At 47.3% G+C, this 24,695-nt stretch overlaps 1 protein-coding gene, 1 long non-coding RNA gene and 1 pseudogene across 3 annotated transcripts in view; 1 reads left to right on the top strand and 2 right to left on the bottom strand.

Annotated features, from left to right (window-relative positions):
* Positions 1–5,626, bottom strand: part of SLC5A11 (solute carrier family 5 member 11) — a 55,400-nt gene extending 49,774 nt beyond the window's left edge. The window contains exon 1 of the mRNA XM_082431042.1: positions 3,874–5,626. The gene's annotated coding sequence lies outside the window, so the exon portion shown is untranslated. The remainder of the gene's footprint in view (positions 1–3,873) is intronic.
* LOC309645687 overlaps positions 1–24,695 on the top strand; it is a 702,435-nt gene that overhangs the window by 382,513 nt on the left and 295,227 nt on the right. The gene's annotated exons all lie outside the window — the stretch shown is intronic.
* On the bottom strand, positions 19,936–22,786 carry LOC309645667 (large ribosomal subunit protein eL21 pseudogene; annotated as a pseudogene). Its single transcript has one exon. The product of its transcript is annotated as a large ribosomal subunit protein eL21 pseudogene (transcript).

The following is a 24,695-nucleotide window of genomic DNA, read 5'->3' as shown; positions in this document are numbered from 1 at the left end:
ACACCTCCATTTTACAGGTGGGAAATGGAGCCACCAAGAAGTGACAGTGAGCTGGGTTCAGGGCCTGGCCGTGCCACTGGCCTCTGGGTCACACTAAGTGCCAGAGGTGGGATTTGAACCCAGGTCCTGAACCGAAGCTCATTGTTATCCAATACTAGCTGGTGTGTCTCTTTTTCCTCCCTTCCTCCTGCCCTTCTCTCCTTCTTTCTCTCCTCCCCTCCTTCAGTCCTTCCCTCCCTCTACTTGTTTCTTTTCCACAAACATTTATTAGGCACCAGCTGTGTGCCAGGCTCTGTGCTAGGCACGGAGGACAAAGTGGTGATTACTGTGGATGTGGCCCCCAATCCTCGAGAGATCTCACTCAGCCCCTTGCAGCTCCTTGTGTGCCCAGAGCCACCCGTTGCACTGCCCTGGGAGGGCTTCACCTCCTGGGAGGGACCCTCCCCTGTGGGAGGCCAGGGTTGACAGGAGTCTAGGTAAAGCGGGCGTTGTAACAACGGCCCTGTTTGCAAGAACACCCTACCCTTGCAGTTGCCAATTGGCCAAAGAACACAGGAAACTCAGCAAGCAGAGACGGCTGCTCACCCCTTTCCTTTCAGCCGCTTACATAATTTGCCAGAGCAGATGTGGAAATTTTCCCCAGTGCGAGGCAAGGATGGGGAAGTGTGTCCACAGCAGGGTGAGGGCTCTGACTGTGTTCCCTGCGTTCGGTTTCTGAGGCCGTCTCCTGTGTGTGTGTGCACTGGCGGGGCTACAGTATTCTCTACAACGTGTGCATCTGAAACATTTCATGATGGAAGGAAAAGGAACAAGCGGAAAAAGATTTACAGCATAAAACCCTATGTGTATATTAAACACATTCTGAGGCAGAAAATAGTACCAACTATTTTGCCAGGATGCAGGCCTATTTGCTAAAGAACAGCAAACACGTTAGCAGGGACAGAAAATGAAAGAGACAGAGAGAGAAACCAGGGAAGGACTCTGCTCTGGCTAAAGATGACAATGACCATCTAATTACAAATTTTAATTATAGGCAAAAACTCCCCAGGAAATAGATACACTGCGATCAAGTGTAAAGATGTTAGAACTGCATTGCCCGGTTCAAATCCCAGCTCTACCTCTTACTAGCTCCGTGATCTTGGGCAAATAAGCTCTCTGAGGCTCAGTTTTCCCATCTATAAAATGGGGATATTAATCAGACCTATGTCACAGTTTTGCTAAAAGCATTAATCGAGTTCGTTATAGAACGTGATCAGGTCCAGAATACTTGGTCTGACTCCATCCTTCTTGTAAAACCAGTAAAGGAAAAAAGAAAAAGAGCATGGACTTTGTGGTCACGCAGACCCTGGCCCCTACGTGTGTGAATCTCACTTTAAGCACACCGTACCCCTAAGAGGTCAGGTCTCTGGTTAACCCCATTGAACAGGTGGGGAAAACAAAGCCCAAGCTGGGGCCCCAAGGCCACGCCACTGGTAAATGACTGAACCGGGGCTTCCAACCGGGGCTTGACCTGCAAGTTCCTAACCACTGCTCAGCATGTGCGCCCTTGGCAGGGAAAATTCCAGAGGTGACAACAAGGGCCTGCACAGGCCGCACCTCCTGGGCCAGCAGATACTCACACCCTTTCCTTCCACTCCTTTGTGGAGGCAACTGCCTCCTTCCTCAGCCACAAGCCTGGCCTTTGGCTCAAGTCCAAGATGCCCAGAGAGGCTGGTGGTAGAGGGAGCCCAATCAGAGGGAGGGGGTCAGTTCTGTCAGGCTGAGTGGAGCTGTCAGAGCCTAAAACTGCAGAAGCGAGGGCCGAAGGAGGACCACCTCTGGCCTGCTCAAGCAGCTGATGCTATGTGGTTCATTAGGAACGGGTCTCTAGAAAAAAGGGCCAGAGGACAGATTCCAGGGGTCTCTGAGCTGAAGCAGAGGCTGGGACTCTCCCCAGCCTGTTAGAAAGAGCCACCTCTCCGGTCATTAGGAAGGAAACAATGGGCACGGTAGGGTCTGGCTCAGGAGGTTAACACGTGTGAGTACAAGGGAGCCAGGTGAGGTTTCTCCTCCCCCCGCCTCCCCCCTTCAGTGACGACCTTGTCTCTTGATTCCTAGAGAGAACAGATGTCACAAGAACACCTTCTGAGCCCCAGACCTGTCCATCCAAATGCCGGCGTGGAATCTCTCACGGATGCCCAGTCGGCATCTCAAACGTAATACATCCAATTCAGAGACCGCAGTCTTCAAGAGCTGTCAGTCCTTCCCATCTCACTAAATGGCAACTTCATCCACCCTGCTGCTCGGGCCAGAAACCCGAGAGTCATCCTTAGGTCTTGCATTCATTCATTCATTCATTCACTCATCCAGTGGTCTGTGAGCACCTCCTACGTGCTGGCCACTATGTCTAAGCACCAAGGATGCCAGGGCTCGCAAACATACCATCAAAGACATTATAGTGTCTCTTGCTCAACTCCCGGAATCTACTGACCTCTAATTCCATTCTGTTCTACTTCTAAAGCAGAGCTGCAATCTATCCATTTCCCCTCACCTTTACTTTTATTGCTTTCATTCAAGCCACCGTCACTGGAAGAATTTCCCATCTTGCCTTCCCGATGACACTCTTGCTTCCTTGGAATCCACTCCCCTTACATGGAAGTCAGAGAGATCTTTAAACATAAATCAGATCAGTTCCCTTTCCTGCTCAAAGAATCAGCGTCTGTTGATGTGCTCTGCTGTGGCCCCAGCCCCATCTCACCCTGCTCTTATTTCTATCCCTGAGCACTAGTTCTGCCTCAGGGTCTTTGCCATTCTGCCCATCCCACCCACCCCGGCCTGGAATGCTCTTCCCTGCACTCTTGGTTTGACGAACTCCCACTCATCCTTCAGATGGCACCCTACTGTCACAGCCCCAGAGGACTCTTCTCTTGGCTTCAATCTAAGTTGGATCCCTAAATGATTTGCCATCACAGCAAACATGACTTCCCATAACCGTTGAATCAAGCAGGACATTTGATTTGTACGATTCTCTCATTACCTCCCGCTCCCACTCTACTGTAAGCTCCGCGAAGGCAGGAACCCTGTCTCGCTCACATCGTGTCCTCAAAGCAGGCACTCAGTAAACACTTGTATAGCAGACAAATGTGGAATTTTCTCAGCCTGCGATTGTGACATCCACCCCCAAACCCCGCCGCTGCCAAAGTCATATCCTCAGGATGCCCTTTGGAGGAGGGCATCTCTCTCAGCTGCTTCCCTGGAATTGGTCATCAAGATATCATTTGAAAACCAGACCTTGTGTCTAAGCTCACGGCTGGCCGTGGGAGTTGGGTCTCAGCTTTGCCTCCTCACTATCTGTGCAAGCTTGGGCACGTTTCTCAATGGCTCTCAGCCTCTGTCTGTGAGTTACAGTGGCGGGGCCAGCCAGACCAGGCCCAGGATGTGAGGCTCTCAGCACGTGCCTGGCATATTTGCTTTGCATGGCAGTTACACATCCCCCAGGGTTTTGTTGTTCTTTGTAGGTATTTTTCACCTGCTTATCTCTTGGGTCCTCGTGAGTCCGCCACACCTGTGGCCTGGGCTGTGCTGAGGTTCACGCTCTCATTTGACAGATAAGGAACCGGAGGCTAAGTGAGGTGAAATGATCGCTCCACGTCCCGGAACTCGGTTGAGTGGAGGAGCCGCGAGCCTCGCCTGCCCGGTGCGCCTGCCCGGTGCGCCGGCTGTACCCACCCCCCCAGACACACTCCGTTTGCCTCGACAAGCCCTCTCCCAAGGAGGGGAGCTGTGCAGCCCTCACCCCGTCCTTCCTGCCAGCATTGCCTCCGGTCCCCAGACCAGCTTCCCCAGTTTGCGGAATGGGTATCAGTTTGGGGGGCTGGGAGTAGGGAGTCTTACCTTCCACTGGATGCAGGGCCCACCTGCCCTGGGTCCTGTCGGTGGCGTCTGAGGCAGAAGGAGAGAGAGGTGGCTGTGAGGAGGGAGAAACTGGGCTCCTTTTCCCTCGCAGCCAGAGTCTGAAAGAACAGCAGTGGCCCTCCTTCCGGCACCGCCTGCTAAGAGAGGCTCCTTGCAGGTCAAAATCCAAATTCCAGCCTGGGCTACAGCAGGGCTTAGAGGAAGCGTGAATGATCTCCCTCGGGGCAGAGGAGAGGTCCCCGGCCGGCCCTGAACCCTGAACTTGAACTTGAACTCTGAGCAGGCCCCTGCGGGGAAGATGGGCTGACCTGAGCCCCGCCCACATGGCCTCCCCTCCTCACCTGGTGGGGGGCCCATGGCTGGGGAGGGGAGGGGAGCTGTTGCAGCCCGGGGCACCGTCCTGCTCCACTCACCCACTCTGCCACTGGCCCGCCTCCGCGCTGGGGACGGGCGGGCTTGGGACGAGCTGGAGGGGGGGGAGGGGAGACGTTGGCAGGGGAGGAAGGGGACAGATGGAAAGTCCCAGGAGGGCACTTGCCACGGCCCTACCGCTGCTGCAGCACTAACAGTGACCACCTTTGTTCGGCTCCTTTTCCGTGCGCTCTCCAGACGAAGGCAGCACAAAGACAGGCGCCTGGAGCCCAGATGAGTTGTCAGGAGTGACCGAGCCGTGGCCGGGGGCCCACGTCCAGCCCACAGCACCAGGACAGGCAGTGGGGGACAGCAGAAGGCTTGCACTGGATGCTCAGAGCATTCAAAATTTAAAAAAAGAAAAAAAAAAAAAAGATAGCTACTAGCCTTTGCAAAACGAGAGACTGAATAACACTCTGGATTTCCCACTTTACTAGAACAATCTGAAGATCTGGCCAGACCAGACCCACATGGACACAGGACGGCCACTGGCTAGAGCAGAGGTGTGGCCATCCCTCCCCCCTCCACCACAGACCCCACCTCCAGCCCACCTCTCTCCTTCCCTTGTCCTGCCCAGGCCCTGGGCGGGGGCAGCCCCTGGCACAGAGTAGTTCAGAAAGCATGGTGAGAATCAATATGCTCCTGGTTCTGTTCTAAATGTTTCCATGTCTGCTCACTTGGTCTTTCCAGCAAGCCTCCGGGACAGATCTTATTATTATGTCCACTTTACTGGTAAAAAGACAGAGGTAGAGAAGGGTGAGTAACTTGCCCAAGTCACCAGCTGTGAGTGGCAGAACCAGGATTTGAACCCTGGGCGTTTCATTCTAGAACGCTACAGGGCCAGTGGGTGTGGCTTAGAGACGCATCCCACTGGACAGAGGGCACCCTGGATGCACAGAGACTCAGCAGTTGGACTGACGTCAGCATGAGCTGGGGCCTGCAAGGTGGTGGCCTGCCTGGGGGGACAGATGGACAGAAGGAACAGCTAGAATTTGGAGAAAGGAGATGGGCGGACAGAGAGCCAGGGAATGGACGGCCTGAGCCTGTGATCTGCAGCGGAGGACTCAACATCAGGAAGGCAGAAGATGCATTGCTCCACCAACCTGGGGTCCAGTCCTGATTTCTTGGGGGCATGTCTGGGGGACCACGGGCACGTTCCACGGTCACGGTGCTACAGACAACGCACGCAGATGAGAGAGGTGGGCCAGATACGGCTGTGGCAGACAGGAGAGCTACATCCCAGCCGTGACTCAGCTCCAACTGGGGGAACACAGGCCCAGTGGGGCCAGACCTTCCAGTTGTCCTAGAAAAACCGGAAGTCCAGAAATTTTTATCCTCATGATTATTCATCTGTGAGGGCTGATTGTGGCCCACTGGTCACTGGCATGTCACCTCTCACAGTTTCTCTGATTGTCAGGCTTTTTTGGCCCTCTCTTAGTGCTGTAAAGAATAGGAGAGAAGATGGTGCAACCACTTCGGAGAATGTTTTGGAAGTTTCTTATAAAGTTAACATACCCCTACCTTATGGCCCAGCAATTCCACTCTTAGGTATTTATCAAAAGGAATGAAAACATAGGTTCCACAAAGACTTTACACACATGTTCCAGCAGCTTTGCTCACAATAGCCCCAAGGGGGAAACAACCCAATGTCCATCAACAGATAAATGGACAAACCGTGATGCCTTCATACTGTAAGCAGATAGGTTAGGGGGGTCCCTGGAGAAAGAGAACCAGGCATGGCTTTCTTGACATAAGAGAACCCATTTTGGCCGAAGACATTTTGTGATCTACACCTGGCCACAATGATTACCCTGGAACACAGTATTTAATGATCTTAAGGGAACAAAGGAATGCAGGAAGAGAAAAAAGGCAGTCAAACAATGGTGCTATGATAAGGGAGGGTCCTGGTTCCTCAAGGAATATACATAATAATATACCTTTGAGTTCTGCAGGAACTAAGGCCCCCCCCCGCCAGTTGGAGGATGGAAGGATGATGTTGACCCTCTTAACTTCAGTCAACTAAAGCTTGGACTCTGTTGACCTTTGCCCCAATTCTATGCTGAATTCTCCTCTGCTCAAGTCCCCTCATGAAGATGCATGTACCCTTCCCTTAAAACTTCCCCAATTTTGCTGTTCTGGAAAACACTGCTTTGGGAAGGATCCCCGGTGTTCTCCCTACCTGCTTCAAGTAATAATAAATCCTTCCTTCTTCCGATCTTAGGCTTGGTTGTGTCTACTGACACCATTAAGCTGCAAACCTGTTAGGGGAACGAGTGACTGAAACCGCCCGCCCTGGCCAGGCCTGATAGCAGCCACTTGCATGTGTTATCTTACAACAGGAGGTCCTGGTAAGGAACGCAGAACTAACAAGCTACCACCAACTGGAAGAATTTGGGAAAGGTCAAAAGGAGAGAGGAGACACCAGTTCATATGTCCTACCAACCTCCGAGAATCCTTCTCGCTGGAATCCATCTTGGCTGAGCAATGCTCGTGCCACCAGGAAGGACCCTGAGTCAGAATGACTGGCCAGAGACAACCCAGAAACTAACCCCATTACCATAAAACCCGAAACTGCGAGCCACATGGCAGAGCAGTTCTCCTGGGTTCCCTTACCCTCCTGCTCTCCACCCGGGCCCCCCTTCCCAATAAAAAGTTTCTTGCTTTGTCAGCACGTCTCCTATGTCTCCTTGGAGTCTTAGACTAGAGCCCGCTCTCAGGCCCTGGAAGGGGTCCCCCTTCCTGCAACAAACCCAGTTTTTGGGTAGCAAAACTCCATGGAAAACCACATTCGTTTTCAGTAGGACAAACTAGTGACACATAACGCCATGCATGAATCTCAGAATTATGCCAGATGCAAGGAAGTACACACCTTATGACCCATTTATGTGAAGTTCAAGAACAGGAAAGATGAATCTATGGTGATAGAAGTCAAGAGAGTTAAAAGCATTTTCTGGAGAGACGGAAATTTCCATATCTTAACTAAGTGGTAACTATATGGGTATATACCACTGTTCAAATCCATTGGACTGAATAAGATTTGTGCATTTGATTACATGCAAATTACACCTGAAAAAAAAATAGGGCAGAAAGTGTGAATGATGAGTTTGGCAAATGCAGCTCTTGCTTCTCTGATGGTAGAGACTGCGGTCTTCACTCAAATCTTACCTCCCAGGATTTAGTTCCAGCCCATTGTCTCACGTAAGAATGTGGGTCCCATGAAGTGCCTGATTTTTCAAGAGAAATCCCAAAGTCTGGGCTTTTATATGAACGCTCCTGTTTATAAGGTTTGGCAAGTAATTTGGAATTAACAAAAACCGTTGAAATGCTGTACAGTCAACCCTCTGTATCTGCAGTTCTGCATTCTGGAATTCAACCACCCACAGATCAAAAATATTCAGGGAAAAAAAATCTGGAAAGTTCCAAAAAGCAAAACTTGAATTTGCCACGTGCGGGCCACTATTTATATAACATTTACATTGTATTAGGCAGTGTAAGTAATTTAAAGATGATTTAAAGTATACAGGAGGATGTGATACGTGTAGGCTATATACAAATACTACACCATTTTATATAAGGGACATGAGTATCCTCAAATCTGGATATCCATGGGGGTCCTGGAACAAACCACCTGTGGATACCAAGGGACCACTGTGTGTATCAAGAGATGCATGTGTGATGTTGTGATTTATAGGAAGAAATATACATTTGGTCTTCGCCCCCATTTCTGGCACAGAGCTCCTAAAACTTTTGGAATTTTCTAAGTGACCAGAGTGAGTAAGTTGTCTTTTGTTTTGTTAATGAGGCTACATTGGGATCTCACCTATTGTTGGGGCCTGGTTACCAGGACAACTAACCAGGTGTTTAGAGGGTTGGAACTTTCCGTCCCACCCTCTGACTACCGGGGAAGGGAGAGGGGCTGGAGGTTGAATCAGTCACCAATGGCCAATGACTTAATCAATCGTGACTATGTAATAAAGCCTCCATAAAAAATCCCAAAGGACAGGGTTCTGAGAGCTTCTGGGTTGATGAACACGTGGAGATTTGGGGAGAGTGGTGCTTTTGGAGAGAGCATGGAAGCTCCTGGCCCCTTCCCCATGCCTTGCCCTGGGCATCTCTTCCATCTGTCTGTTCCTGAGTTATACTTTTTATAACAAACTGGTTATCTAATAAGTAATATGTTCCTCTGAGTTCCGTGAGCCACTCTAGTCAATTAATCAAACCTGAGAGGGGCTTCCCTGGTGGTGCAGTGGTTAAGAATCTGCCTGCCAATGCATGAGACACAGGTTCAATTCCTGGCCCAGGAAGATCCCACATGCCGTGGAGCAACTAAGCCCGTGCGCCTCATCTACTGAGCCTGCACTCTAAAGCCCGCGAGCCACGACTACTGAAGTCTGTGCGCCTAGAGCCCGTGCTCCACAACAAGAGAAGCCACGACAATGAGAAGCCCACGCACCGCAATGAAGAGTAGCCCCAGCTCGCCGCAACTAGAGAAAGCCCGCGCACAGCAACAAAGACCCAACACAGCCAAAGATAAAAACAAATAAATTTATTTAAAAAAAAAAAAATCAAACTTGAGGAGGGGGTCTTTGGAACCACCGATCTAGACCCGGTGAGTCAGAAGCACCTGAAGACCTGGATTTGCAATTGGCGTCTGAAATGGGGGAGGAGGTGGAGGAGGGCCGTCTCGTAGGACTGAGCCCTTAACCTTTGGTATCTGATGCTACCTCCAGCTAGATAGAGTCAGATTTGAGTTGAATTGGACACCCCGCTGGTATCAGAGCATTGCTTGGTGGCCAGGGGAGGGGGCTGGGGAGAGGGACCCACATGCTGACATTGGTCCCAGAATCTTACCCAGTATCCCCAGGGCACACCCTCTGCTAGACTGGAATCCAGGCTGAGCTCCACATGAGGTCATGATTCTTTCCTGTATTTTCTACAGCCTTTTAGAAACACACCTTCATCCACCCACACACTATACTCCAGTGTTGCTATTTATAGTAACAATGGAAAAGAGTTGTTAAAAACCCTGAAAACCCTGAAATAGGTGAGTTTTCCTGACCAGCAGGCAAGGGTGGTGCAGTGAGCCCAGCTGGGGGATAAAACGGGATACATTTTTTAACTTAGTAGCTGTGAGACCTGGGTGCAAACTGATGTTCACACGCCTGCTTGGCAGGAGATGAAACAAACGAGAGGCCACGGGAGAACGAGAAACACCGGGCTAGTAGAAGGTGCTTGGTCAGTGCTGGCTCCTTCCCTCTGCCTGAACATAACCCCCAGTTACCTGTGTGCTGCCTGCCTTGCGTTTAGTTGCCACTGGGAATCTCAAGCCTTATTCTTTCTCTTTATGATGGCTTCAACCAGGAAACACTGAGCATTCTCTCTCTGTCTCTGGTTATGTTTGTTCCCTGCTCCCAGAGTCACGTTTCCCACAAATCTGTGACTTGGGTGGCCTTTCATCCGCAGCGGCTGCAGGACAGTGCGCAGCTCAGGAGCCCAGAGATGGGGGCAGGCAGACCCCAGCCTCCTTCTGATTCCTCTGCTGCCGGCTGTGTGTTCTTGTGTAAATGACTTAAGTGCTCTGAACTCAGATTTTCTCATCTGAAAAAGGGGATGTCATAACAATAGTCCCGAGCCATTTTATCAGGAAGACTCAACGAGATAATCCATATAACATTCTCCATAGTACTAAGATGCTATTTTTTTCTTTTTTCCTCTCATTATTTCATGAATGTCCAGTTGAGTTTCTGGAAAACTACAAGACCTGAGGCGTCACAACAGACTGAAGGCGGAAGCAGATGTCGGCATCCAACTGTCTTCTATTCAAACAGTCATTAAAGAGATTTGCAAATGTGTAAAACAATGCCACTCTTCTCACTAAATCTTTTGGGAAAATATGGTTGTTTTTCATAAAAATGTTATTTACTTAACACGCAAAGGGTTTGTTATTGTTCTTCTGAAATTAATTAATATTTTAAATTGTTTCTTCATTTAAACACCTAATTTGGTAAATATCTCTACCTATAACCCACATCAATGAAATGAAGGTGTTCTTCCTTATAATGGGATCCTGAGACAAAAAGTTTGAGAATCCCTGCGCTGTGACAAACTTGAAAGGAACCTGTGGATCTGGGAAAACTCTTGGAAATGGTCTGTCTAAACCCAAATCCATACAATTCATTAAAAGGTGTGTCCTGATCAAGTGGACCCTACCTGGGAAGCCTGTTCGTGGCCATAGGGTCTGTGGGAGAAAGTTGTTTGTAACTCAGGAGACCTTGCCGGTCAGTGTATAGTGTGGATCGTTAATGAATCAACAAGGATTCTCCTTAATCACTAAACACTTTAACAGCAGGTCATCTGTGACAGCGAGGTTGAAGTTTGGTGTGTGACATGGACACACTTGGAGATCATTGGAGTGGAACAGGATCCCGTGAAAGCCAGCTTGACCAACACTGCCCCCACTGCCCCACCAGACACTGCACGCGAGTCTGGGTTACAAGAGGTGGTTGTAGTGACAGCGCACGGTCATTGCCATCATGTGAGTTCCAGCCTGGGGCCAGCCGTATGGCTTGTACTTGAGTCCCTGGGCTCTGCCTCCAGTGTTTGTTTAAATCCTGGCTCTACTAACTTGGTGGCTTACAGCCACCTCTCTGCTTTACTGTGCTGTGCCTCAGTCTCCCCCATTTGTCAAATAGTTAGGGTTGTTGTAGGGATTAAATAAAAGAATTATTTGAAGCAGTGACTGGCCAGCAAAATCTGCCCTTCTCCCTCCCTGCATGACATGTGAGAGGGGGTGGAACGAGAGGGGGTGTGATCTAGGTGATTTCTGTCTCCCTTGCTTAAGAGAGAGCCATTCTTTCCTGCCTTCCTGCTGGTCAGGATGGGGATGAACCGGAGTGACGTTGGAGGCACATGTGGAAGCCAGAACTGCTGCCAGCAGCCTGGGTTCCTGGTGAAGCAGAGAAGCCGCCAACGTGGAGCCTCCCCGTGGATGGAGAAATGAAACAGACAGTGTTGCAGGAAGGGGGACCCCTTCCAGGGCCTGAGAGTGGACTCTTTTCTAACACTCGGAAATGAATAGTCTGAGGAGACACACGTGCTGAATAAGCAACAGACTTTATTGGGAAGGGGCACCCGGATGGAGGGCAGGAGGGTACGGGAACCCAGGAGAGCTGCTCTGCCATGTGGCTCGCAGTCTCAGATTTTATGGTGATGGGGTTAGTTTCCGGGCTGTCTCTGGCCAATCATTCTGACTCAGGGTCCTCCCTGGTGCCATGTGCATGCAACTGCTCAACCAAGATGGATTCCAGGGAGAAGGATTCTGGGAGGTCGGTAGGACATATGGACTGGCATCTCCTCTCTCCTTTTGACCTTTCCCGTATTCTTCCTGTTGGTGGTAGCTTGTTACTTCCGTGTTCCTTACCAGGATCTCCTGTCATAAAATAACTCATGCAAATTGTTACTGTCTTTGCCTGACCACGGGGGGGGGGGGGGGGGGGGCAGTTTCAGTCAGTGTTTCCCCTAACAGGAGTTTGGAGCAGAGAAAGGTTTATTGCAGGGCCAAGCAAGGAGAACGGGTGGCTCGAGTTCAAGAAACCTGAACTCAAAAAAAAAAAAAAGAAACCTGAACTCCCCAATTTTTTTTTTTTTTTTTAGCCAGGTGGTGCAGCATGTGAGATCTTAGTTCCCCAACCAGGGATCAAACCCATGCCTCTTGCAATGGAAGCACAGAGTCTTAACTGCTGGCCTGCCAGAGAAGTCCTCCCCAGTGGTTTTGGGGGAAAGTTTTTATAGGCAAAATTTGGGGTGAGGGCTGCAGGGTGTGTGACTTTCTTCTGATTGGTTGGTGGTGAGGTAACAGGGAGGTGCTCCAGGGATCTTGCTCTCAGGCTAAAATTGCCATCCTCCACCGGGGTGGGGGCCTTAGTTTTGCAGAAGAACTCAAAGATATTGTTATGTATGTTCCTGGCAGAGGAACCAGGACCCTGCCTCATGGCTGCACTATTGTTTCTTGACTGCTCCCTCCTTTGTTTCTGCATTATTTTCCTTCCCTGATTAGCAAGTTTTGCCCTTGCTCTCTGCCCTTTGGAACTCAGGGAAGGTCATGGAGGCTAAATGAAGCCTATTTCCTACAAACAAGAAATGGGACACACAGAAAGGATTTGTACCCGGGAGCCCCACAGGGTCCTGCTCAGTTCCACCCACCAAATATGGCCCCCTGCTTGTTTTTGTAAATAAAGTTTTATGGGAACACAGTCATGCCCATTTATTTGCATATTGTTTCTGATGGCTTTTGTGCTACAGTGGTAGAGTTGAGTACTTGTGACAGAGACCATATGGGCTGCAAAGCCTAAAATATTTACCATCTGGCTCTTTACAGAAAACTTTTGCTGCCCCCTGACCTACAGTACCACCCAGTGAGTTAGTGTCCCCAGAGTTTAGGGCACTAACAGGAAGGATTTTCATCCCCAACTTTCCCTCTCAGAAGGTAGTACAACCCTCTGGTTGGGGAAATGTGAGTGGAAAGAAATGTAATCCAAAGCAACTCTCTGGTAAGAAAGATAAGCCATTCTCAGAAACCCTTCAGGGGACTTCCCTGGTGGTCCAGTGGTTAGGACTCCGCCCTTCCACTGCAAGTTCGATCCCTGGTTGGGGAACAAGGATCCCACAAGCTGCTTGGTGCAGCCAAAAAAAAAATGTCCTCCAGTCTGGTTAACAAGCCATGAACATCAATATGGTTATTTTGAGGCTTTTAACGTAAATATAATCCTTCTATATCTTTATCAGCTCCATTGAGAAAAGCAACAAACAGGATGGGATTGTGAACAAAGCAATCTCTAGAGACTTCTCTCTGTTACATGCTTTCATACTTAAAATCTCAAAATAGTTTGCTGAGGGGAAGAAGCCAGACAAAAAAAGAGTACATACTGAATGATTCGGTTTACACAGGATTCTAGAAAATGTAAATGAATCTGTTGTGACAACAGATTAACATTTGCCTGGGGGTGGGGATGGCAGGACAGAGGGATATTACAAAGGGGAACAAGCAAATTTTGGAGGTGACGGGTCTGTTTATTAGCTGGATTGTTGTAATGGTTTTTTTTTGTTGTTGTTGTTGTAATGGTTTTATCAGTTACACATTTGTCAAAACTCTTCCCATTGTACATGTAAATATGTGTCCTTTATCGTAGGCCCTTTATACTTCAACAAAGTTGTTTTTAAAAAGTATGAGTCTTAAATATCATATCACTTATATGTGGAATCTAAAATATGGTGCAGATGAATCTATATATAAAACAGAAGCAGACTCACAGATATAAAAAAAACCTTATGGTTACCCAAGGGGAAAGTGGGGGAGGGATAAATTAGGAGTTTGGGATTAGCAGATATACACTACTATATATAAAATAGATAAACAAAAAGGTCCTACTGTATAGCACAGGGAACCATATTTAATATCCTGTGATAAACCATAATGGAAAAGAATATGAAAAAGTATGTGTATATATATATAACTGAATCACTTTGCTGTATACTTGAAACTAACACAGCATTGTAAATCAACTATACTTTAATTAAAAAAAACAAAGAGAACTCAGATTGAAAAAAAAAGTGTGTCTTAAAAATAGAATAAAACAAAATAAAAAGTATAAGTCTTCTGTAAATGGGTTCTTATGGAGAAACACAGACCATTGCAACATGAAAGGGAAGCAGTGAGGATCTCTTTCCAGTTCTTCCTCTACAAACTTCCGGAAGGAGATGGTTAATCTCCACTGTTCAACCACATCACCCACCCAGGATTCCTTTTCTACTCTTCCCGCTGTGCTCTGTGCCCCAGGAGGCTGACCTCAACGAGCTGTATCACCTGGCCTCCTTTGTTTTCCAGCCTCCAGTTAGATTTGGCCAATGGGAGGCACCAGCAGGAGATCAGAGGGTAGAGGAGAGTGGTCGGGGTAATTTGTCCCTTCCCCTGGGCCACACTACCCCTGCTCCCTTGCTGCGTCCCTGCGGTCCTGGCAGTGGCTTCGTTCTTCCATGGCCACTGCTCCGCAGAAGCTGTGTAACATTATTGCCTCCTTCTTTCCAGTCTAGGAATAGCTGTTCCCCACAGTGACTATACGACTATACCAACCCTTGTTGGTACCCCTAACCCCGCCTAAATCTCAATAAACAGTCCCTTTAATACGGTGTCTTTGGTTAAATTCTTTAGACTGTGATATCTCTTTCATGCTGGAACCCTAACTCACAAGGCTTCCCATTGTCTGTAGGATAAATTCCATATGACACACTCTGTTGGGATTATTCTCCTCTCCTCGGTTCCTGGGAACTTGGGTGTGAAATTCTACCTTTTACTTACTTACTTACTTACTTATTTATTTTGGCATAAGTTTAGGAGATTTTCCAGGAGAAAGGCTTTCCTGGGTCTAGCTGTCTGCTCTTCTAAACAATGGTTAAAAAAATTTTTTTTTCCTGCAGGCAATGGGGAGTGGTATCTTTAAACACCCTCTTGAGTGTGAGCTACAGAAACCCAACTCAAACTAGCTTATGCAAAAATATTGGTTCACACAACTGGAATATCCCAAGCTTCAGGTCTGGCAGGATCCGGTATCTCACGTCATGTCATCGGGCCCTGATTTCACTGGCTGTGATTTCTGGTCTTGTCTTTGCTCTCAAGCAGCCTTCTTCTTCACCATGGTCTTGAGAGGCTCCAGCTAACATCCACTCAGATTCAAGTCCAGTAGGAAATGAAGATTCCCCAACAGATTTGACAACAGTCCTAACAGCCGTTGGCCTGACTCTTACTGGTCCACATTGGGTCACATGCCTATTCTTGAACCAATCACCCGAGCCACAGAACGCAAGCTCTTTTTCCCTGCCGTCCTTGAGTTGTTGCCAAAGAAAATCAAGGTTCGTATTTCTAGAAGAAGGGGGAAGTTGTGCTGGACAGACAAAACCAATGCACATCCACCCCTTTTGCTCATTGGTTCATTATGAGGATTGAGTGAAAAGTGCTTGGCTGGGGCATGGTTTATGATGGGTTCTCCCACAGACATGTGGCTGTATCCTTTCGCTCCCAGAAATTGAATGCCCCAAATCCCTTCCGTGAGAGGGTAGATGTGCCCAAGAATGGAGACGGTCCTGTGTCATCTTTCTGTAACTCCTTTCTATCACATAATCCCCTGAGGAGCCATATCCTCCTGTGAACCATTCCAGACTCTTTCTAAAACTAAGCAATGTAGACATAGATGCACGTGTGGCCCATCAACTTCATTTGCACCCAAATAAAAATGAGATTATCCTAATAGGGTTTTCTGTAACTGTACTTATTTTCACTTAACTATGTCAGAGATGCCTTCCCGTAGTGGCTTATCCCTATCTATCTCATTGTCTTAGTGGCTGAATATTCCAGCTTCTGGATAAACTGTAGTTTATTTAACCAGTCCTTTCTTGGAGCAAATACTGCCGATGTCACCCAAAATCCAGTTTCCACTTTTTCACTAATAACAGAACACTCACATTGTCTATGGGGACATGATATTCCAAATAAAGACTCCAAGTCACAGCCCCCCAGCTCGGCGTGATTAAGTTCTGCCTCGTGGCAGGTGAGCATAATTGAGGCATCGACATGGGGGTCCTGCCCTTAAAGAGAAGGGGCATGTACTCTCCATACCACTGTATCTCTTCTTGCTGGCTGGGATGTGACCAAGGGAAGGAGATATCTCGGGCCATGCAGATGAAAGAAACACTGCAAGGATGGAGGGAACCTGGGGTACCAGCCCTGACTTCTGACAGCCAGATTGCTCAGTGACAGAGAAGCCACAGCAACATGGTCTTGTTAGTGAAGCCACTACTCTTTGGGGGTCTCTAGTCCAGCGGGTGAGCCAATACCCTGAATATATGGTCCTCCAACCAGCATCAGCGTCACCTGGCCACACCCCAGACCTTGGGACTCTGACTCTGCCTTTTAACAATATCTCCAGGCGAGTCCAAGCACGTTCAAGTTTTACGACAGATCTGATATCCTTAATGAAGGGCGGTTCCACTGTCTGCAGTTTTCTATTACAAGCAAGGTTGCAGTGACGATTGCGGTCAACGTCCTCTCCTAGACTGGAATCTCTCTAGGTCAGATCCTAGGCGTGGGATTGCTGGTCCATGGAAGATGGACCTTTACAAAAGTTTTTGAGAGTATTTGTTTGGCTGTTTTTGATATTTTTGTTTTGTTTTGTTTGTTTTTTTAAGATTTAAGAAGTTTCTAGTGGGAAAATCTCAGAAAAGCTTACTTCTCATACCTTCTTCTAGAAAAAGGGAAATCACGGTACGCCCCCTGGTGGCTGTCTTCTCCATTTACAAGCAAGTGGGTCCAGGGCTAAAAGACCTTGCAACCCCAAACCCGCCAAGGGTTAGTAAACCCAGAGCAAATGAGGATTATGCTCTCACTGGGTGCCTTCAAGGCTTCTCCCCACAAGAACCGCTGCAATGGTCATGCAAGCAAAGGGCTGTATGCAAGAGGACTGACACGCCAGTGCAAGACTGACAAAAAGAGTCCGAAAAAATGGCTAGATGGAAACATAATTGTTGCACAACAAACCACACATATAAAAAATGTCCAATGCTTCCCTGGTGGTCCGGTGAGTAAGACTCCGCACTCCTTATGCAAGGGGCCTGGGGTGGATCCCTGGTCGGGAACTAGATCTTGCATGCTGCAACTAAGAGCCCGCGTGTCACAACTAAGACCAGGTGCAGCCAAAATAAATAAATAAATACATAAATTTTTTTTTTTTTTAAAGTCCAATGGATGAGTTTTTTTTAAATTGAAGTATAGTTGATGTAAATATTATATCTTTCAGGTGTACAACACAGTGATTCACAATTTTAAAGGTTACATTCCATTTACAATTATTATAAAATATTGGCTATATTCCCTGAGCCGTACAATATATCTTTGTAGCTTATATATTTTATACATAGCAGTTTGCACCTCTTAATCTCCTACCTCTACCTTGCCCATTCTGTCTCCCCACTGGTAACCACTAGTTTGTTCTCTGTATCTGTGAGTCTGCTTCTTTTTTGTTATATTCACTAGTTTTATTTTTTATACTCCACAGGTAAGTGATACCATGTGGTATTTGTCTTTCCCTGTCTGACTTATTTCACTAAGCACAATACCCCTCAAGTTCATCCATCCATTTGTTACAAATGGCAACATTTTATTCTTTCTTATGGCTGAGTAGTATGCTACTGTATCAATATATATATCCCACATCTTCTTTATCCATTCACCTGTTGGTGGACACTTAGGTTGCTTCCATATCTTGGCTAGCATAAGGGATGAAATAAAATTTATATTTTAAGGCAAGACAAGAAAAATTAAACAAAAAATTCTCTGTGTTTGCTTGGGCCTCTTCCCTCCCTCCCTCCCTCGCTAATGTGCAGTGTGCATCTGCATTACACATTAACCAGAGCTCCTCAAAGATGGGAGTGCCTGCTCAACCATAAAAATCAATTTTTTTCTTTCTTCTGACACTAGCAATGTAAATTCTTTAAAGAATAGTGTTCTTTCCCAACTCTGCAGGGGGTCATGGTGACCTGCTTCTCGCCTTGTACGTGCTTACTTGGACTATGTATCCTTGGTGAACTTTATGTAAAATTATCAGTATGTCATTTTGATGTATGGTCCTTAGTCTCGAAAATGTGTATGACTGTGCTTTTGGCTTCTAACAGGCAAGTTAGCTCTCAGAGCTTTCTAAGAGTCTGTTTCCTGGGTTATAATCCTCAATTTGGCTCAGATAAAATTCTTTTTTTTTCTCCTTAACTTGATTGTTAATTGAATTTTTGTCAAAATAAGTAATGCTGTTATGAACATTGAGGTGCACGTATCTTTTTGAATTAGTGTTTCTGTTTTCTTTGGGTATATACCCAGGAGTGGAATTGCTAGGTCATGTGGTAGTTCTGTTTTTAGTTTTTTGAGAAACCTCCATACTGTTTTCCACAGTGGCTGCACTAATTTACGTTCCCACCAACAGTGTACAAGGGTTCCCTTTTCTCCACATCCTCGCCAACATTTGTTATTTACAAATAACTTTTTGATGATAGCCATTCTGAGAGATGTGAGGTTATGTCTCACTGTGATTTTGATTTGCATTTCTCTCACGATTGGCAATGTTGATCATCTTTTCATGTGCCTGTTGGCCATCTGTATGGCTTCTTTTTTTTTTTAAATAATTAATTAATTAATTAATTTATTTATTTATTTTTGGCTGTGTTGGGTCTTCGTTTCTGTGCGAGGGCTTTCTCTAGTTGCAGCGAGCGGGGGCCACTCTTCATCGCGGTGCGCGGGCCTCTCACTATCGCGGCCTCTCTTGTTGCGGAGCACAGGCTCCAGACGCGCAGGCTCAGTACTTGTGGCTCACAGGTTTAGTTGCTCCGCGGCATGTGGGATCCTCCCAGACCAGGGCTCGAACCCGTGTCCCCTGCATTGGCAGGCAGACTCTCAACCACTGCGCCACCAGGGAAGCCCTGTATGGCTTCTTTGGAAAAATGTCTATTCATTACTTATGCCCATTTTTTAATTAGGGTGTTTCTTTTTCTGATGTTGAGTTGTATGAGCTGCTTATATATTTTGGATATTTACCCTTTGTCAATCATATTATTTGCAAATATTTTCTCCCATTCACTAGGTTGTCTTTTCATTTTGTCGATGCTTTCCTTTGCTATGCAAAAGCTTTTAAGTTTAATTAGGTCCCATTTGTTTGTTTTTGTTTTTATTTCCTTTGCCTTAGGAGACAGATCCAAAAAAATATTGCTATGGCTTATGTCAAAGACAACCATTAAGTTTTGACATATGCATGCACCTATGAAACCATTGACACAAGAAAATATCCAACATCCCCTGAAGTTTCCTAGCACCCACCCCATCCCCAGACAGTCAATGATCTGTTTTTTGTCTCTATAGATTAGTTTGCATGTTCTAGAATTTTATATAAATGGCATTATGTAGCATGCACTCTTTTTTGTTTGGCTTTTTACACTTCGCATCATTATTTTGAGATTCATCCATGTTGTTGGGTTTATCTATAGTTATAGTTCCATCGTATAGATTGATTGATCAATTGATTTTTTTATTTTTTTAATTAAAAAATTTTAATTGAAGTATAGTTGATTTACAATGTGTTAATTTCTGCTGTACAGCTAAGTGATTGTTATACATATATATACATTCTTTTCCATGACAGTTCCGTTGTATGGATATACCACAATTTGGTTTTTTATAAATTTATTTATTTATATTTTATTTTTGGCTGTGTTGGGTCTTCGTTGCTGCACGCAGGCTTTCTCTAGTTGTGGTGAGCGGGGGCTACTCTTCGTTGCAGTGTGTGGGCTTCTCATTGCAGTAGCTTCTCTTGTTGCGGACCACGGGCTCTAGGCACGCAGGCTTCAGCAATTGTGGCATGCAGGCTCAGTAGTTGTGGCTAGTGGGCTCTAGAGCGCAGGCTCAGTAGTTGTGGTGCACGGGCTTAGTTGCTCCACAGCATGTGGGATCTTCCCAGACCAGGGCTTGTACCCATGTCCCCTGCATTGGCAGGTGGATTCTTAACCACTTCACCACCAGCGAAGTCCTTGTTTGTTTTTTTTTTTGTTTGTTCATTTTTACAGTCCAGGTCTTTTATTTTCTTTACACCATCATGCCATGAATTAATAAGGAACAGGCTCCAACAGTTCAGGCTCCTTTTCATTGGTTCTCACGAAGTGTGCTTCTCTGGGTGGAGCAGGCTGGCACTTCAGTTGAACCCAAGTACCTTTCTCCTTGGCTTCTTTTTTTTCTGATCATTTTCCTTCACACGTTTCAGGAAGCTATCTCGGCTCTTAGAGTGCTTAATATGCTCCATATGCACATTAATTTTCTTGGCAAGAATCTTGCCCTTAACTTGTTTGTTTACAATGATGCCAACAACATTCTGGGTAACATGGTAGACTCTGCCAGTTTTGCCATGGTAACATTTATGGGGCATTCCTTTTGAACAGTGCCCATTCCCTTGATATCTACAATGTCAACTTTCTTGTACATTCTCATATATGTGGCCAAAGGAACAACTCCATGTTTTCTAAAAGGCCTAGAGAACATGTAGCGGGTGCCCCTCCTCTTTCCCGTTGTGTTGGTCATTCTGGCGAATTACTGGAAGATGGCGATTCCGGCCAAAAGGAAGCCACAATTTGTTTATCTGTGCATCTGTTGGCGGATATTTGAGTTGTTTCCAGTTTGGGGAGACTGTAAATAAAGTGCTGTGAACAACAGCATAAGTCTTTGAATAGACACATTTCTTCCTTTCTCTTGAGTACACGCCTAGGCGGGGAATGGCTGGATTATGTGGTCAGTGCAAAATTAGGTATTTAAGAAACAGCCAGGACTCCCCTGGTGGTCCAGTGGTAGAGAATCTGCCTTCCAATGCAGGGGGCACGGGTTCGATCCCTGGTCGGAGAACTAAGATCCCACAAACTGTGCAGTGCAGCCACAAAACAAACAAACAAACAAACAAAAAATTGTAGATAAGGGATAGTGGACTCAGATTGTATTATATTTCTGTTGTACAACTAAGGAAGCAGACTCAGGGCTATTCAATGTCATCAGCAAGGCTACCCAGCCGTGCAACCGTTCAGCACATCGTTATTATCTGCCTGCCACCAACCACACACTCTTCCAGGCACTGGAGAATCGAGAGGGGGAAAAACAGACAACCACTGTCTCTTAGGAAGCTAATGCTCTCACGCAAAAACTGTGCATGAATGTTCATAGTAGCATTATTCATCACAGCCAAAGAGTAGAAACAACCCAAATGTCCATCCGCTGAGGAATGGATAAACAAAATGTGGTCTATCCATACAATGGAATATTATTCCATTTTCTGACACATGCCACACATGGATGAGCCTTTAAAACATTATGCTAAGTGAAATTTGCACTAAGCCAGACATGGAAGGTCACATATCATATGATATAGATGGTTTATATAAAATGCCCAGAATAGACATATCTATAGGGGCAGAAAGTAGGTTAGTGGTTGCCTAGGGCTGGCAGACGGAGAGGAGATGGGGAGTGACTGCTAATGGTAGAGAATAATGAAAATGTTCTAAACCTGACCATGGTGATGACCCCACAACTGTGAATATACTAGAAACCACTAGATTTTATGGCATGTGAATTATCTCTCAAACTTGTTATGAAAAAAAAAAGAAGCAAATGCTCTTGGAGTGAAAGTAGATCAATAAAGACAAAAATACAACTGATTTTTTCCAGAAGTAGCAACCTACTGGAGGAATACACTTAAACCAGCTTTAGTTTGTCTGATCGCTGCTGCTAACTATTCTACGTCTAATAGCTCAGTTATTATGCTTTCTGTTATGAGGACAGTCTCACTCTGGGATTTAAGATTCTGTGTTAGGGTTCTCCAGAAAAATAGAAACAATAGGACATTTAAGGAATTGGCTTATGTGACTACAGAGGTCAGCAAATCTAAAATCTGCAGGGTAGTCCAGCAGGCCAGGGACCCAGGAAGAGTCAACGGTGTAGTTCAAGTTCAAAGGCCATCTGCTGTCAGAATTCATTCCTTCTTGTTCCAGGGAGGATCAGCCTTTTGCTCAATTCAAGCCTTCAACTGATCGGATGAGGCCCACCTGCACTATGAAGGACAATCTGCTTTAATCAAAGTCTACGAATTTAAATGTTAATCTTGGGACTTCCCTGGTGGTCCAGTAGTTAAGAATCTGCCTTCCAATGCAGGGGACATGGGTTTGATCCCTGGTCAGGGAACTAAGATACCACATGCCTTGGAGCAACCAAGCCTGCGTGCTCTAGAGCCCATGTGCCGCAACAAAAGCTCCTGCATGCCGCAGTGAAGATCCGAGTGCCACAACTAAGACCCAATGCAGCCAAATAAATTAAATAAATAAATACATATTTAAAGAATAAATAAAATAAAAAATTTTTAAGTGTTAATATCATCCAAAGACACTCTCACAGAAACATCCAGAATAATAACATCCAGGGGCAGGGACAGATGGCTGCGGGCCAGGTCACTTCAGAACAAGTCCCCCCCCCTTTTAATGGTCATTTTCTTGGAGAGCCTCTCCCTTACCCTACCCCTTCCCCCCACCAGGGTGGCACCCTCTTTCCTTAGCCTGTTCCCTCACTCCCAGGATGGAGACACCCTTCTTTAGCCTGTCCCCCCTCCCCAGGGTGGAGACCCTCACTGCCAGGGGTGTGCAAGTGCCCTTGGGAGTGAGTGCCTCCTTCCATGTCACACCCCACGTACCTCCCTTGCCTCTCCATCATCCCAGTCCTGCCTCTCCAGGAAAACTGCATCCCCATCCCCCAAAGGGTCCAGTGGTCCAGTGGACCCATCCCTGAATACGGATGGATTCAGTTGTTCTCAGTAGGTCTTGCAGGGAGGGCCTGCTCCCCCCAGCTGTGACTGGAGGATGAGAAGGATGTCCCCAGCCCCCATGTGAGGTGCATGAGGAGCTGACAGGGGCGGGGTGGGGGTGGGGGTGTGGGGCAGAGCATCCAGCCATTGCCAGCAGGGAGCCAAAGGCTGGTGGGGAGAGAGGGCTGGACGTACTGAGGGACTGGAGGGAAGCCAGTGGAAGGCTGGTGAGCGGGTGGAAAGGGCAACAGGGGAGGCCGAGGCCAACAGGGCAGGTCCTGCAGGGCCTTGAAGGCCATGGGAAGGAGCTTGCGGTTTTGCCAAGTGCAGTGGGAACCACTGAAGGACTGGCGGCTGGGGAGTGACCGGATCTGATCTTCACTCCGCAGCCTGATGGCAGGATGACAGTGCGTTTGTTCTGGTAACGCACTTGGGCTCCTTGGAGATGGCAAGAGATGCTGTGAAGGAAATAAAAGAGGTCACGTGCTACACCTGGCTTCTCATCCTCCGCGCTGTTGGCACTTGGAGCTGGATCATCCTTTGCTGTGGGGTCTGTCCTGTGCGTTCAAGGACATCTAGTAGCATCCCTACCCACTGGATGCCCGTCTCTACCCACTGGATGCCAGGAGCAGTCTCCCCTCCCCCTAGTTGTAACAGCAAAAATGTCTCCAGACATTGCCAACCGTCCCCCGGGGCGGGGCCCTAAATCGCCGCCAGTTGAGAACCACTGTCCTGGACTAGAGAACAGCTGTGGGTGGGAGGGGACTATTCGAGAGGAGTCTGGGAAAGGGTTCCGTGCAAAGGCACCTCTGCTCGGGGTGGGATCAGGAGTCAGCCAGCTGAACACCTGGGTCACGACTGATTCAGAGGAAGAGGGGATGCCCCGGGGCGGGAGTGAGAAAGAAGGTCTGGGGAGGACTGAGGAGAGGAGAGCAGGTGAGGACGGGGGTGACAGCCTTGGGTACACCAGCTTGCAGGCTGCGGTAAGGGTTTGGGTTTTTTCCTAAGTGCTACGGAAAGCCATCAGAGGGTCGTAAACATGGTGGTGATGTAATTGAGCCGAGGCCCTAGAGTTTAGTGGTACAAGAGGACTTTCTGGGGTGATAGGCTCAGGTTATATCTTGACTGGGATGAGGGCTACATGAGCGCATGCATTTGCCCAAACCCACTGAGTGGTACACTTTAGAACTGGGCTCCAGCACTGTATGAAAATTATGTTGGTTTTTAATTTTTTTTTAAAAATTTTATTTATTTTTGCCTGCATTGGGTCTTCGTTGCTGCACGCGGGCTTTCTCTAGTTGTGGCGAGTGGGGGCTACTCTTTGTTGCAGTGCGCAGGCTTCTCATTGCGGTGGCTTCTCTTGTTGCAGAGCACGGGCTCTAGGTGCATGGGCTTCAGTAGTTGTGGCTCGCGGGCTCTAGAGCGCAGGCTCAGTAGTTGTGGCGCACGGGCTTAGTTGCTCTGCAGCATGTGGGATCTTCCCGGACCAGGAATCGAACCTGTGTCTCCTGCATTGGCAAATGGATTCTTAACCACTGCACCACTAGAGAAGTCCAAAATTTATGTTGGTTTTTAAAAGGATAAAAAGCAAAGCTCGCCCTAGCTGTTGTGAGGAGGGTGGATTGTGGGGCAGGAGCAGAAGCTGGGAGAAGAGAGGAGTGGCTCCAGCAGGAGACGTCCGGGCTGAGGTCGTGGGGCTGAGGATGGAGAGATGGTCAGATTAAGGATCTCTTTCAGAGGAAAAGCAGATGGATTTTGGATGTTGGGGGTCAGGGACTGAGCTAGTAGGTGGTCTGATGAGAATTTCAACCCAGAGTGGTCTAATTCCAAAAGCCATGCCCTTAACCAATAAAGGTTATTTTACCTACTCTCGCCCTCTCTCTTTTTTTTTTTTTTTTGGCCACGTGGCATGCGGGATCTTAATTCTCCAACGAGGGATCGAACCCATGCCCCCTGCATTGGCAGGCGGATTCT

Source organism: Balaenoptera physalus (genome assembly GCF_965194825.1).
Source record: "Balaenoptera physalus genome assembly, chromosome: 16".
In the NCBI taxonomy this organism is placed as follows: Eukaryota; Metazoa; Chordata; class Mammalia; order Artiodactyla; family Balaenopteridae; genus Balaenoptera; species Balaenoptera physalus.
This window is presented reverse-complemented; position numbering and strand designations above follow the sequence as displayed.